Consider the following 14,412-nt stretch of genomic DNA (forward strand, 5'->3'; position numbering starts at 1 on the left):
CTTTGGAAAAGGAAATTGGGCCGACTACCAAAACACACTTGTAGCCAACCAGCAGTAAGGGGCGTGTCTACTAACTGACATCCTTGCCAGGGTTGCGTATGTGTGTGGTGGCTCTATCAAAAGAAGGTCCAGATTCTATTGGGGTAGAGGCATGTTTGTTTAGGTAATTTCAAATGTTAACATTGGCTTTCAAAAATAGTGCACTCTGCCTTTAACCAACTTAGATAAACCTATAAAAAGCTGAACTAAAACACAAAACAGTTTAGATGTCACATGTTTAAGTGGAGGGTCACTTCTTCTTGCAATTCAGACACCGTAGTAATTGAAGACTGCTTTATCACACGGGCTGTGAAAAGGAAACAGAATATATCAATTAACCAATAATGAAAGAACATTTGGATATCCATGTTTAAAATAAATTGGCATAGATATGTGTGATAAAGTGGGAAAATACAGTTTTTGTAAAGACAGTTTCTGCTTGATATCTGATAGACAAATTAAATAACTAAAATGTTGATATTGATTAAATGTTTACAAAATGACTAAAATGTATGTTGATATTGGTCAAATGTTGATACTTGTTAAATGTTATAAAATTAACTAAAATGATAGTTAACTTGTTTTAGCGTAACGATATGATATGTATGCATGTGATTGGTTATGCGTGTGTGTTTGCGTGGTCACGTACCTGCGTGCCTGACGTCATGCGCAGATAGAGTGAACGTCCCGAGACGCGCTTTATTCAGGATAAAAGTACTGAAGAAGCAACACGTCTGTGATTTTCTCTCTGTATATTTCTATCTCTCCTTTCAGGTATGACCTAATAACACAAAAGACACTTATGTGTTAAAGTGTAAATAGTGTTAAACGGTATATATTTGAGTTAAATGTGTTGGAAAAGGTTTTTTTATACTTTATCAATCGTTTTGAGTCGCACATGTATGAGCACATGGTTAGTATGAGTGCATCCCGATTAGCGTGTTGTTCGCTGTATATAATAGTCTCTAAGTTTATATTTTAAATTTGATGTGTAAGAGCTGGTAATGTTTATGTATTATGCAAATCCAGTGTTAAAAGCCATCGCTAACTCGTGTGTGCGGGTTATTTAACCCCTTCATGTCCATATGAGATTTGTTATGAGCTACGTGGTTTTATTGAAAATATACGTGTCTTTACTGAATGTAAGCGTGTTATTTTGCAAGTTTGTGTTATTGTAGCAAGTTAATCTTTGTTTAATACGTGCTGAAAAGAGAAGGCATTGAAAACTATGCATAGTGTGAAGTTATTTAAACTCAAATTGTCTTTGAAAGAAGGGTAAATGCATATTGCCATCCTTTGTACAATGCTGAAGTGTTGTGAAAATGTGCTATCGTGAAAATGTGCTATTGTGAAAATGTGTTGTTACCAAAATGTGTTTGAAATATATATATTGATTCAGGATAAAAGTACTGAAGAAGCAACACGTCTGTGATTTTCTCTCTGTATATTTCTATCTCTCCTTTCAGGAGTACTACAATTTTGGAGGCACCGCTGGGATTTATGTCAGACGGTTCATCCCTTTTGAGTGACAGCAACCGCCTAGCGACATTCATTCCTTACTTACCCAGATATGGAGCAGTTGAGTAAAGTGACATGGCACTGAACTGACTGAACGGAGCGTGCACTTGAGGTACAGCAAACACTAGTGGCAGCCAAGTTAAGTCAAATAAGTCAAAGTTCACGTACAGCACTGTGAAATACTGCAGTAAAAATGGATGATTTGCAAAGTCTTCAGGAAGAAATTGGTGAAAGACTGTGTACACTGACAAGAGAAAAATTAATTGAACTGAGTCAGTTCCTTAAAATCCAGGCGGAAGATGTAGCAAATGCCACGCGCCTGTCTCTAGTGGGTCTCCTCAGTAATCATCTGCTACGCAGTGAACTGGAGGAACTTGAGGATGAAGGCATGGCAGAGTTATTGAGTATAAATGAAAAATTGAGTGAAATGATGATTACTGATGTAGATGTGAGCGAAGCAAACAACATTTTGAGACCTGTAAAGGAAGGAGAAAATACAGCACAAAGTAAACATACAACTGAATCCCTTCCTGCTTTGCAAACAGCTATGAATGTTTTAAGGAGTGCAAGCCTGAGGTCACCAGATACTGTAGCAGTTAACCCTTCGCTTCCAGCACAGGGACAAATAATACCAACTGTATTGCACAGAGAGTTTAAGGTTTCCGGTTTTATTGGAGAGCCTGGCCAAAAAGACAGATTAACCTTCTCGAGTCTGGCACGTCAGATCGAAAGTGGCCTGAATAAGGGTTACCCAGAGCACGAGATTGTGGATTCAGTCATTCGAGCCATTACACCAGGCCTACAATTACGAAGCTACTTGGAAGGAAAGACAGGTTTAACTCTAGGAATGCTGAGACGAATCCTCCGCTCTCATTACCAAGAGAAAAATGCCACTGAGCTGTACAAGCAACTGACAGCTGAGTCACAACGGGCAAAAGAAACCCCACAAAGTTTTCTTATTCGTGTGCTGGATTTGAGACAAAAAATTATTTTTGCATCACAAGAAGATGAGTCAGGCTTGAAGTATGACCCGGCACTTGTGCAAAATATGTTTCTTCATACTGTACTAACCGGTTTGCAGAATGATCGCATCCAAAGTGACCTTCAACCATACCTGACTGACACCACAGTTTCTGACGAAACGCTGTTGGAAAAGCTTAATGTGGCGTGCTCCCACGAGACCGAGAGGCAAAGCAAACGAAAGAGTGAAAGAAATGCTACTGTGAATGTTATCCAAGTAAGTGATTCAACTCCTCATTCAAAAAACAAACAAAAACAGCCAAAATTCGATTTGGTTTCACAGTTGAAAAGTTTAAGTGAAGAAGTGATGCACATCAAGGAATCAATACAGCAACCCTCAGCGACATCACAACAGTGCTGTGCTGTCAACAATGACGTCTCAATTCTAAGAGCACCCCTTCAGTCGGCCCCAAAGGAAAACCAGGTACCACGGAGCCCGGTCTGGCTGTCAAATCAAAATAAGGTGGGACAGCAGCAGCAGTACCCGTTTCAAACCTCTCAATTCACACCACAGTCAAATCAACACTGGGTGAGTCCAATACCAGCGCCGTATTCCCAGCCATCTCACTTCTCTCAGTATGGAGCTCAAGAGTTTTATCCACCACAGTTTCCCACCGAATCACAGCCATATGCAGCAGTACCACAGCCACCGTATTTCCAGCCGTACCGACACCCACGTCCCGCAAGGGCAAGACAGTGTTTTCCTTGTCAGCAAGCTGGATCGACAGAACAATGCACCCATTGTTACCACTGTGGCAGCAATGAACACTTCCTGGCAGGTTGCAAACAGAGAGTGGCCCGATCACAGAGTAGAATGCAGTTAAACAGGGAAGGGTTGCCACCGCGGGACAGGGAGCGACCCAGCAACTAAAATTGTCCCCTCAGCGCCAAGAAGGAGTTAAGCAAGTGGAATTACAGCCAGAACTGATTCCCTTTGAGTGTAATTTAATTTCTGAATGTCAAGTTAACAAACACTTACCAGTGACTTCCCTTGTGGGCAAACAATGCTTAGTGACTTGTTACCTGAATGGACACAAAACAGTGGCATTATGGGACACAGGATCCCAAGTGTGTATTGTGGATCAACAATGGAAGAATCAATACTTACCTGGAGCAAGACTTAGGGATGTCTCTGAAGCAACAGAGGCTGCAGAAAACTTGAACCTCGTTGCAGCTAATGGTTCAGTTATGCCATATGAAGGGTGGATTGAGATCACGTTTAGCCTGACTCCACCTGCAAACAAAGTAAAAGAGTTAGTCATTCCTGTCCTTGTTATTAAAGACCACCAGCTGCCTAAGCCAATCATTGGATACAATGTAATTGAGCAGGTAATGAAACAAAGTCAAGTGAGTGAAGAGGGCAAAGGACATTTAGGTAAAACTGTCAGATGTGCTTTTCCGAACTTGAGGAGAAGTAAAGTTCAAACATTCATTAACTTGTTAACAGCTGAGAGTTCAAGTGAGTATTTAGTCAAGCTGACAAAAGACCACGTGAATGTACCAAAACATACTACCATACAAATCCAGTGCCAGGCCAAAATGCCTCACATTAAGCAAGACAGTGTCATGTTGTTCGAACCATCTGTCAATCCACAATACCCTGATGGCTTGGAACTCCTGGAAACACTGGTGAGTCTAAAAAAAGGGAGCCGACCTGTGATTCAAATTAATGTCCAGAATGTGACTGACCACAACATTATGCTGTTGGGGAGAACTGAACTGGGAACAATTCAAACAATAAAGTCAGTGTTACCTGCGGCAATGTCATCATGTGTGACCACAGCCTGCGTTAACGAACATGAAGAGTCAACAAGTGGGAACAAGACTGATAGTGATGAGGCATGGGACCCCCCAGTGGATGTGAATCATTTATCTCAGGAGCAGCAACAGAAAGTCAGACAAATGTTGCGGGAGGAGTGTCATTCCTTTTCAAAGTCAGATGCAGACATTGGATGTGTCAAAGATCTCCAGTTATACATCAACTTGACTGACCAGACACCTGTTGTCAGAACATATACATCAGTTCCGAAGCCATTATACCAAGAAATGAAAGATTATCTCCATGATTTAATTACCCAGGGATGGATTGAAAAATCTCACTCACCTTATTCATCTCCAATTGTCTGTGTCAGAAAAAAAGATGGCAGTCTCCGATTGTGTATTGATTACAGGGACCTTAATCGGAAAACAGTACCTGACCGCCAACCGATACCAAAAGTACAGGACATATTGGATGGTTTAGGAGGAAATCGGTGGTTCTCCTTACTAGATCAGGGGAAGGCGTACCATCAAGGTTTCATGACAGCAGAAAGCAAACCACTGACAGCTTTTGGTATGCCATGGGGGCTACACCAATGGGTCCGGATCCCTTTCGGTTTAACGAATGCACCGGCTGCATTCCAGCAATTTATGGAAACATGCCTGGAGGGACTGCGAGACGAAATTTGTGTACCTTATTTGGATGACATCTTGGTCTTTACAAAATCCTTCGACGAGCATTTGGAAGCAGTAAGGAAGGTCTTACAGCGCCTGCGCTCGTATGGAGTGAAACTTAAACCAAAAAAATGTGATCTATTCAAGGAAGAGGTCCGTTATTTGGGAAGGATAGTTTCTAAGGAAGGGAGCAGGATGGATCCAGCAGATACAGTAGCAGTGACAGCTCTCAAAGACAGAAGGCCCACCACTGTAGGAGAGTTGAGAAGGGTCTTAGGGTTGTTGAGTTATTACCGCCCTTTCATTAAGGACTTCTCGAGGATTGCTTGTCCTTTGTATGATCTGTTGAAGAAGGACAATAACAAAGGAGAAGTACAAACAAACGACAAACGGAAAAAAAGAACTCAACCTAAAGGTCATGTGGTCTTGTCAAGCCAGGCGATTGAATGGACAGAGCGACACCAAGCAATCCTATCAAAACTGATTGACTGTTTGGTCACCCCACCGATACTGGGGTTCCCAGACTTCATGAAGCCATTTGTACTCCACACAGATGCGTCAAATCAAGGACTGGGAGCTGTCCTATATCAGCACCAAGAAGGAAAACTGAGAGTGATCGCATATGGGTCAAGGACATTAACCACAGCAGAACAGAATTACCATTTACACAGTGGAAAACTGGAATTCTTGGCCCTAAAATGGGCTATCACTGAAAAATTCCGGGATTATCTTTACTATGCACCTACCTTTACAGTGTATAGCGATAATAATCCCCTCACCTATGTTTTGTCGTCCGCCAAATTAAATGCAACAGGATGCCGATGGGTTTCAGAACTTGCTGACTTCCACTTCACTATTCGGTATCGACCAGGCAAAGAAAATATCGATGTCGATGCCTTATCCAGGTTGACAACAGTCTCAGAAGAAACAATACCAGAGTACACAGAGGAACTCTCATCAGATTCCATTGGAGCTATGATCCAGGCGGTGGAAGTTCAATCTGAATCAGGAATGCCATGGTATGTTGCTGTTGCTTGCCAGAGTCCACTAACATGTATGGAAACCAGTGCAGAATCAACAGATCCCCTGTCCAAGGAAGGGATCAGGAGAGCTCAAAATGAAGATAAAGACATAGAGTGGGCATCTCGACACTTACAATCAGGAGTAAAGCCACATCCTAAACAGTGGAGGGCTATGGGGCCAACAGTGAAAGGTTTGATGAGAGAGTGGGATAAGTTAATGCTGGACAAAGATGGTATTCTGTGGAGGAAAACAGCGCAGAGAACTCAGCTCGTATTGCCAGCAGAATTTCGGAAAATTGCACTGGAACACTTGCATGATGGGATGGGACATCAAGGAATTGAGCGGACCATGAGTTTGATACGAGACCGCTTCTTTTGGCCCCGCATGCAACAAGAGGTCGAGCATTATGTTTTGAGGGCGTGCTCTTGTATTAAGCAAAAGAAACCATGCAGAGAGACACGAGCGCCCCTTAAGCCAATCACAACGACTTGCCCATTCGAACTCGTCGCAGTGGACTTCCTCCACTTGGAAAAATGTAACGGAGGATACGAATATATCCTTGTCATAGTCGACCACTTCACAAGATTCGCACAGGCATATGCAACAAAGTCAAAATCCGGTAAGACAGTGGCCGATAAACTCTTTAATGACTTTGCCCTTAAATTTGGATTTCCATCGAGAATACATCATGATCAGGGAGGGGAGTTCGAAAATCAGCTATTTGGACAGTTGCAAAAGTACAGTGGGATCACTGGATCAAGAACCACTCCCTATCACCCTCAAGGAAATGGGCAAGTAGAGAGATTTAATAGGACATTGTTGCAAATGTTGAAAACTCTCACAGAAAAACAGAAATCAAATTGGAAAAACTCCCTAAACAAGTTGATCTATGCCTACAATTGCACAAAAAATGATGTGACGGGTTACTCACCTTTTCAGCTCTTGTTTGGCCGGTCCCCTAGACTCCCAATTGATGTGTACTTTGGGCTTAACACAGACCGTTCATCTACAAGCCATAGTGAGTACCTGGAGTCATGGAAACGAGGAATGCAGGAAGCACAAGAGATTGCTAAAGAACATGCAAAAAAGGCAAGTGATCGAAACAAGAAAACTTATGATCAAAAAGTGAGATGTTCCGATCTTGACCCAGGAAGCAGAGTGCTTGTGAGAAACCTGACGCCCAGAGGAGGGCCAGGTAAACTTCGGAACTATTGGGAAGAAAGAATCCATGTTGTTGTACGCCGAGTTGCAGAGGATGCACCAATTTATGAGGTCAAACCAGAACAAGGAAAAGGGAGGTCACGAATATTACACCGAAACCTGCTGATGTCATGTGATCACTTACCTCTTGAAGTCGATCCAATGCCAAGACCTAAACCAAAGCAAGGGCAGTCACAGGAGAACTCCAACGCACCTGTAAATAGAATGGAAGAGAGTGAGTTAGACAGTGAAAGTGACTATGAGTGCTATGTTTCAATTGATCCCTACCAATTGAGGAAACAGTCAAGTTCTTGTGAGCAGAGTGAGGAGGAGGTAGTAATGCCAGTTTCTCAGGATGCAGCAGATGATTCAGCATCACAGTATGAACTTGGACAGCTACCTTCGAGGGCAATAGGAGATGTTCCAACACTTTCTAATGAACCTGTAAAAGAGAACAGATTTGGACTGCTTGAAAGTCAGAGGGAAAATGAGTCCGTAATTGCACAAAAACACTCACTTGTAAAGGAATCAGCCGAAACAGTAGAGTTAAGTAACAGATCTGAGGAGATGCAAAGAGAACATCATCATTCAGTGAGGCAACGACGAGCTCCAAAGAAATTCACTTATGATAGTTTAGGCACACCTACCTGTTACCAAGTCCAAGTTACTGGTCCTACATATGATCCACACTTTGTTAACATGTGGACACCCTCTGTAATGCCTTGGATGCAAATGGTGTTTCCCTACCAGGCATCATCATCATCTGGTTGTTATTAAGCATGAACTGAAATTGCAAAACATACATAGTAGTTGTTCTTACAGCCTGTAAAAGAACTAAAAAAAAAAGAAAAAAAAACATGGACTGTTTGCACATATACATATACACATGAAAATGGACTGTTTGCACATATACATATACACATGAAAATGGACTGTTTGCACATATACATATACACGTGAAAATGGACTGTTAGCACATATATATTACACATAAAATGGACTGTTGCTAGGCCAAAGAAGACATGGACTGTTTGCAAGGCCTAAAAAAAAAAAAAAAAAAAAAATTTGAATGAAGACTTTGCACATGCAGCTTTTTGAAAGCATTTTTTGCAGAGACTCTGGATTATTCCTTTTAAGTTTTTGTGGCACCAGCCTGGGACTTAAAAGTATTTTTGTTTTCAATGAAGTGGACTTCTTTTGCCTCTTTGAAACATTGAATAAGACCCTTGCACTTTCATTGTTAATGTGTGGAATAATCTATTGCATTTGAGTCACGAAAAACTCACCAGTTGATGTACACTGTGAAAAGGTGAACTTAATATTGAAAATGTGTATATGGGCATACAGGTGTGAAACAGGACATGGTATAAAGTGTATCAAAGGAAGAAGAAAACAGTGGGTAATGAAAAGTTGTAATGATTAATAAGAGCATTGGTGAATGTCGGGACGACATTTTTTGCTGTAGGGGAGAGTGTGATAAAGTGGGAAAATACAGTTTTTGTAAAGACAGTTTCTGCTTGATATCTGATAGACAAATTAAATAACTAAAATGTTGATATTGATTAAATGTTTACAAAATGACTAAAATGTATGTTGATATTGGTCAAATGTTGATACTTGTTAAATGTTATAAAATTAACTAAAATGATAGTTAACTTGTTTTAGCGTAACGATATGATATGTATGCATGTGATTGGTTATGCGTGTGTGTTTGCGTGGTCACGTACCTGCGTGCCTGACGTCATGCGCAGATAGAGTGAACGTCCCGAGACGCGCTTTATTCAGGATAAAAGTACTGAAGAAGCAACACGTCTGTGATTTTCTCTCTGTATATTTCTATCTCTCCTTTCAGGTATGACCTAATAACACAAAAGACACTTATGTGTTAAAGTGTAAATAGTGTTAAACGGTATATATTTGAGTTAAATGTGTTGGAAAAGGTTTTTTTATACTTTATCAATCGTTTTGAGTCGCACATGTATGAGCACATGGTTAGTATGAGTGCATCCCGATTAGCGTGTTGTTCGCTGTATATAATAGTCTCTAAGTTTATATTGTAAATTTGATGTGTAAGAGCTGGTAATGTTTATGTATTATGCAAATCCAGTGTTAAAAGCCATCGCTAACTCGTGTGTGCGGGTTATTTAACCCCTTCATGTCCATATGAGATTTGTTATGAGCTACGTGGTTTTATTGAAAATATACGTGTCTTTACTGAATGTAAGCGTGTTATTTTGCAAGTTTGTGTTATTGTAGCAAGTTAATCTTTGTTTAATACGTGCTGAAAAGAGAAGGCATTGAAAACTATGCATAGTGTGAAGTTATTTAAACTCAAATTGTCTTTGAAAGAAGGGTAAATGCATATTGCCATCCTTTGTACAATGCTGAAGTGTTGTGAAAATGTGCTATCGTGAAAATGTGCTATTGTGAAAATGTGTTGTTACCAAAATGTGTTTGAAATATATATATTGATTCAGGATAAAAGTACTGAAGAAGCAACACGTCTGTGATTTTCTCTCTGTATATTTCTATCTCTCCTTTCAGGAGTACTACATATGCATGTATGGAAGTTTTGTTAACTTCTCAGTTTACCTTTTAAAGCTTGACTGTGTCCTCATCAAGCGTGTCAGTTTTATCTGTCAGAGCACTCTACAAGTGGGAATGAAGATAGGATTAGAACAGGCTCATGAAATAAAGCAACCTGTGTGTATTACAGGATATGTTTTACATTGATAATTGTGTTTTATTTGAACCTAGATCATTTTCCATTGTTTGTCTATTGTGGTCTTGCAAACTTAAGGTTCACCTCTGTTTAAGGAGATTTAAGGACATCAGAAATGATGCCAAACAGGGCTCCAGACTGCTATCAAATGGTGGCATTTTGCCACCTAAATTTGAGAGTGTGCCACTGAATTTTACATCCGGTCGCACATGTGCGACCAGCAAATTTGACCTTTTTTTTGTGATATGACCACTGATCTATATAAATGACTGGATTGCGCATAGAACGCTTGACGTAACTGCGTGAGGTGAAGCCAGCGCAGAGTTCGAGCCGCCATCTTGGTATACCCAACCGGCAGAGAGCGTCATTGACTTCCATTCAAAATCATGATCAAAATTTACCCCCTTTACAGCGTATCAGTTACACAAGGTTAATTTTTAGGATATGTGTACGTTAATTATTTGTTAATTCTGGTGTTATTTGCAATGTTTATGTTTTAATCGGGCAGGATAATGGATTTATAAAAACCCGTTAAGGTGAGTGTGTCTGCTGCATTTGCTAATGACACGGGTATAAATAAAGTTTTTTTTGACATTCAGCTACACTGTGACGGTCAGCGTTATATCTCTAAATAAGTTTAGGTAACTTGTGTCAGGAAATGAACTCAGAGTCAAGTGCAAGTTTAACAATTTATTTAGAATAAAGGAGATGGAGAGCAAAGTCACTGGTAGATCCACACACGGCACACACCCGTTGACTCACTCTGGTGGAAACACTACTGTGGGAATGAAGCACTCCCACAGTAGGAGAGAGTGAGTCGGCGTTACACAATAATCCAGTACAGATCCGAAGGGAGAGAGAGAGCCACCCACGCACTCCGTCGAGAACACCAGCACCGTCACCACACGCAACAGAGGGATGATACACCCGCCCTGAAGGTGGATGACAGGCGGAGATGGAAGATGGAAAATCCAAGTTCTCAGACGGGTAATCCACTGTGAAATCCTGATGTAGAAGAGCCTCCCGGAAACCACTGGTCACCGCCTAAAAACGAAGCGAACCAGCGGTTCCGAGAAACAACAGTCGTTAGAGTTAATATAATCCACAATGGTAAAAGGTGTACTCCACTCACGGGTGATGATGCAAACCGGAGAGAGAGAGAGACAGCTGGTATACCGCCTAGAAACGAAGCGAACCAGCTGTACCGAGAGAAAAACAAAGTCAATATAATCCAGAACTCCACAAGCGAGCGGTCCGGGTGAAGACGAGTCCCCGAACGCCGAAACCAAACCTGGGGTAAACAGAGAAGGAGACAGAGAGCGACTGACAAGACAAGGCAGGGCAGCAGGACTGTGATAAAACAATGAGCGCGCAACGAAGGACAGGACTAAGTGCAATATAAAGGAAAAGGTAAACGAGACACCACCGGTGAACAATTACCGAAACAAGGGGGCGGAGTTAGTGAACACACGAGGAACCGGCACCACAGGTAAACAACACACACACAGACAGATCACACAGCCATCGATCACCCAGCAGTCATGAAAACTTGTAAGTTAAGATAACATAATTACAAAACTAGCAAATTATTGCATGCACATACTGTACAAAGCATGATTATTTATTTAGATTTCAGAATGAGCACGTTTATTGTCATTAATACTAAATATGCTGCGGTCTGTCTGCTGATCTGATACTGTAATAAAGATGAATGTATAATAACTGTTTAAAACGCAAAATGTACAACTTTCAGTAAATAACTATTTACATGCTTTGGACGTTTGTGTTGTAATAATGTACAGGGTAACTTCAGATATAAAAACGAAGACGAGTAAAGTGATGTTTTATCATTAAAATCTGATAACGTCCATTGATTAAATAGAACGTTTGGGTATACCAACATGGCGGCGCGGTGGCTTCACAAGTGTGACGTCATGTGCAATCCAGTCATTTATATAGATCAGTGGATATGACACTAATCTGAAACAGCACATTGTACTTTCTGAATCGATAATTAAAGTATTTATTAGTAATACAGTCTAAATTAGTAGACATGTGAATATTTGGTTAGCATGTTGTTTTACCGTGTGTGCCCCTAAATTTTCTGGTTGCGCCACTAAAATTTTCAGTTGGGGGCCACTGTGCTCCTAGTAAAAAAAGTTAGTCTGGTGCCAAATGGTGCAATGATGACTAGGCCAAGTCCCTTACAGCTTTACAATAAAAAAACGTTTTTTTTACAAGAATAATTCAAAAGGACAGAAATTAGCCACCTGGAATGGATGTGTTGCAAACGTTTTTCTTCACTCCACATTTGCCCCGATTAAAAAATGTCAATAGCAGTTGATCTGAAAAACAACAGGCAGGTAAATGATGATTAATGATTTGTTTTCGTTTTAAGATTTACTTACCCCGAGTACAATATATTAAGACAATATAATATAATCAAACCCAGCCTCGGCAGTTTTACAATCTCTCATAAAAGTATCCCTTCTTACAATGTCATTTTTTTGTCCATATGTAATTAGAAATACATTTAAAAATAAACAAAAAGACAATAAGGTTGTCAAGATTGAACTGATATAAACATTAGCCATTGAACATTACTGGAGTTATAATAACCATATCATGGTATTTTCAGGTAAGACAGCTCAAACATTCATTTTAAACTAACGTTAGCGTTGCAAGAGAAACATTAGAAAAACTTAAACGTGAAATCAAATAGCAACAACAAACTTACCACCAAGAATAAGTCTTTCTATGCGCTATATCTTCATTTGTTCCTGTCTACTTGGGATCTGGTTGGTCATATTTATGTCGCTGTGCTAAAAAAAAATGAAAGGTTTTAATGATTTCTGAAATGCTTAAGAGAAATGCCTAACGTTAGTCAGAAAATAAAGATGTTCCAATTACCACACGCAACACAGACATAACGTTACATAAAGAAGCTGGGTTAAATGTAATGTAATGTTTTACTTATTTAATAGTTAACTAAATAAAGAAATGTGAAAATCTGTCATCACTTACCCTCGTGTTGTCTTGTTCATCTCCAAACAAAAAGCAAAATACTTTTTCCCTCAACGTCAGATCCACAAAAAACTGCTCATATTTTAAATCGAGTTGTTTTATCTTAGTCCTCTGGTGAAATATGATCGCCGATTAATTAAATAAATACGTTTAATGCAGAGTCGGCATCTAATTTAACAGTTTATACGTTTAATGCAAGCGACCGCATGCACCTCTTGAACAACTGTACTGAACTGAACAAGTTTCAAATAGCACCGTGACGTGTTACTATGACAACAACCAATCAGGTTTAGTCACGTGTGTCACGTGTGTTGTTTGAACATAAACACTAGCAAACGTAAGATTTTAAGCAAATCTTTGAAAAAATAGCTTATTGTGCAATCGGAATGATATAATGTTGAAATGCTTGAGGAAAGTTCAATGTTAGCTTATTACAATTAATGAATCATGTTTTGAAAAAAGTATGTTTTATCCAAATATACTAAAACTTCACTAGAAGTACATTTGTGTTTAGCATATTTCTTAAAAGTGTAATTATGCATATATTTATTACCTGCATACTTTTAGTACACTTAATATAAATACATAAAAAATATTCTTAAGTTTAGCATATTTCTTTAAAATGTAATTATATTTATTACCAGCATACTTTTAGTACACTTAATATAAATACATTAAAAATATTCTTAAGTTTAGCATATTTCTTTAAAATGTAATTATATTTATTACCAGCATACTTTTAGTACACTTAATATAAATACATTAAAAATATTCTTAAGTTTAGCATATTTCTTTAAAATGTAATTATATTTATTACCAGCATACTTTTAGTACACTTAATATAAATACATAAAAAATATTCTTAAGTTTAGCATATTTCTTAAAAATGTAATAAAGCATATATTTATTACCAATGTACTTCTAGTACACTTAATACAAATACATTAAAAATATTCTTAAGTTTAGCATATTTCTTTAGAATGTAATTAAGTATATATTTATTACCAATGTACTTCTAGTACACTTAATATAAATACATTAAAAATATTCTTAAGTTTAGCATATTTCTTAAAATGTAATTAAGTATATATTTATTACAAATGTACTTCTAGTACACTTAATATAAATACATTTAAAATATTCTTAAGTCTAGCATATTTCTTAAAAATGTACTTAAGTATATATTTATTACAAGTGTACTTCTAGTATACTTTTAAAAAATATGTTTAAATGCAATTTAACGTATTTTTAATACACTTCAAATAAGTATGTTGGAAATACAAATGTATTATTAAAACTGCAAGCAGTGATGGAAGGGCCCTCGCACACATGACACCGCCACGCCTTGGCATAAGAATTAAAGGGAACAGTAGTAAATAGGCATTTAAGCATGTAAACATAGGTGAACCATTTAAAAGTGTAGTATAATGTGC

At 38.9% G+C, this 14,412-nt stretch overlaps 1 long non-coding RNA gene across 1 annotated transcript; it reads right to left on the reverse strand.

Moving 5' to 3' along the window:
• Positions 1-275: 275 nt before the first annotated feature.
• On the reverse strand, positions 276-12,990 carry LOC135758566 (uncharacterized). Its single transcript, XR_010536532.2, has 4 exons — positions 12,693-12,990; positions 12,226-12,300; positions 9,826-9,882; positions 276-346 (listed from the first exon to the last, which is right to left on the reverse strand). It is a non-coding gene; the product is annotated as an uncharacterized lncRNA (long non-coding RNA).
• Between the last annotated feature and the right edge of the window lie 1,422 nt (positions 12,991-14,412).

This window comes from Paramisgurnus dabryanus, chromosome 15, assembly GCF_030506205.2.
Source record: "Paramisgurnus dabryanus chromosome 15, PD_genome_1.1, whole genome shotgun sequence".
Taxonomy (NCBI): Eukaryota; Metazoa; Chordata; class Actinopteri; order Cypriniformes; family Cobitidae; genus Paramisgurnus; species Paramisgurnus dabryanus.